Raw genomic sequence first — 2,298 nt, 5'->3', positions numbered from 1 at the left:
GATATGTCTAAATAATATAATATAGTACAATACAGCTGCCTGGCCAAAAAACCCGACATAAAAATAAAAAAGATGGTATAAACAAAATATAATGTATAACTAATACTAAATATTTCGGCATAAAAATGAAACAGTTTGTAAAAAATTCTTTATTTGTGATTTTTTATTCCTAAACACATATTTTTTAGCCTTTTTTCATATTTTTTTTTGTAAAAACTGTACTTGTTTGAATATTTAATAATAATATAAAAATATAGCAATACAAATTGTACAGCAACATAATAAAACAATTTCTTCCTACTTACTCATTATTTTTAATGTGACAATTATTATGCTAAATATTCAAACTTTATTATGTATGTAATTTGGTCCCTAATACATATTTCTATTAGTTCAGTTAATTTAATTCTATGTATAGAAAACCTATTGGCTATTTCCTGTGTTCAATAATATGTAATGATATGCCCACACACCATTATAATAAACTAAAATCTTACAGAATAATAAATAACGGCCAGACTGTTGTTTGTAGAAATCGGTCACATCAAATAAAACCATTATCAACGACAATTAAGATATTGGCATGCAGTTATGACGTTATAACGTGGGAAGTGTGTGACTTTATTTTATGATGCCGCTAGAGAAAAGGAAAGAAAAAATAAAGGGTATCTGCCGCCAAAGAATAATCTAGTTCCCAGGTTCACGATAACTTGTTGATAAAGTCGCCTACCACTCTCTGGTCAGCGTCTTCGCGTCGTCTCTTAGAGCAGTGCATGAGCACCAGTCACGGAGTAACAACGTCTAAAAGTCTTAAAACCGATTTCAACGAGCGACACTCTAGGCCCCTTATGTGAGCAATTATCAGTGCGTTTATTATTTCGATTTATACCCTTTTTTTTAAAACATTATTCTGTGTATATAAAAACAAAACCTCTACAAGATAATTTACAGGCGACTACGGATCAGGCAAGGCAATTAATATAATATTTTATAATAATTGCATTTATTATATTACCTGTACAGTGTAGGTACTGGTTCTAAATACAATTGTGTTGTAAGGTGTATCTGATCTAATTCTCGAATACATACGATCTCGAGAGCCCTCCGAACACCAGGAGGAAGGTAACAGTTTATAGTTTTACGATTTTAAATATATTTATCGACAGGAGTCGTTCTTATGTTTCTATCGTACTTTTGAGTTATTACAAATATTTATGATTTTTATTATTTTAAACCATATTACTGGGTATTTATATATATATTAAAAAAAATAATATCTAATTTAATTTAAGTTAATAAGTTAATTGAAAATGTTCATATAACTTTTAACTTAACTGAGTTAAAAAAAAAATAGGTTAACTGTTAACTTTAAACTTTTTAAAATGTTTTCCATCAACTTAACTTAACTCAATTATAAATTATCATTAACTTGGCCAGGATTGCTTAATATAGACATAATTCAAATGGTCATGTCATATGAATTGCCTAAATATTATTCCTTAAAACATGATACGCTATTAGTTTTGATATTATAGTGAATTGGCCTATTATCAAACATTTAGGTAAGAATATAATCTGTGCTCAAGTATCGGCGATTTTCAGTCATGTAAAGTATTCAAATAAAAGTATTTAAATACTTTTAGATTCTGAGTGGAACGATGAATGTATTGATTTTACAATGATGTGTGTTTTTCTTTTATTTTTTTTTAATTTTTAATTTTTTTTTGTGTCTGTGTACTCGATAAGCAGTCGAAATAATGCTTCGATTTTCAGTAATTTTCAAAAGCTCCAAGAAAAACCAAAGAAAAATTAAGGAAAAACGGGAATTTTTACGCAAAATCGATTTTTCACAAAATTGAATTTGATTTTTGGTGTAACTTTAAAAAAAATGACCGTAGATACATAAAATTTTGACTAAATGTTTATCTTAGCATTTTCTATACACCATAACATTTTCAAAATATTTTGATTTATTTTGAGCTCTTTACGGACATTTTAATTTTCCATTTTTTTTTTAGTTTTTTTTCTAAAAATATCAATAAAATTTTATTTGTTGGATAAAAAAGCTTGAAAATTTAATAGAAGGCTCCTAGTATATTGTTTCAAAGGCAGATGAAAAATATTAAAAATCGTTAGTCACAGTTTTTTTTATAAGCATTTAAAGTTCAAAAAATGACAAAATATGGAAAAATCACGAAAATTTGCAAATTATTTCGAGTTAGAAATTCATAAAAATTTTTCTTTTTAAATCTAAGATATGAAAATGTAATATAAGATTATCTACCTTTATCAAACAAA

The sequence above is a fragment of the Acyrthosiphon pisum genome, chromosome X, assembly GCF_005508785.2.
Source record: "Acyrthosiphon pisum isolate AL4f chromosome X, pea_aphid_22Mar2018_4r6ur, whole genome shotgun sequence".
Lineage (NCBI taxonomy): Eukaryota > Metazoa > Arthropoda > Insecta > Hemiptera > Aphididae > Acyrthosiphon > Acyrthosiphon pisum.
This window is presented reverse-complemented; position numbering follows the sequence as displayed.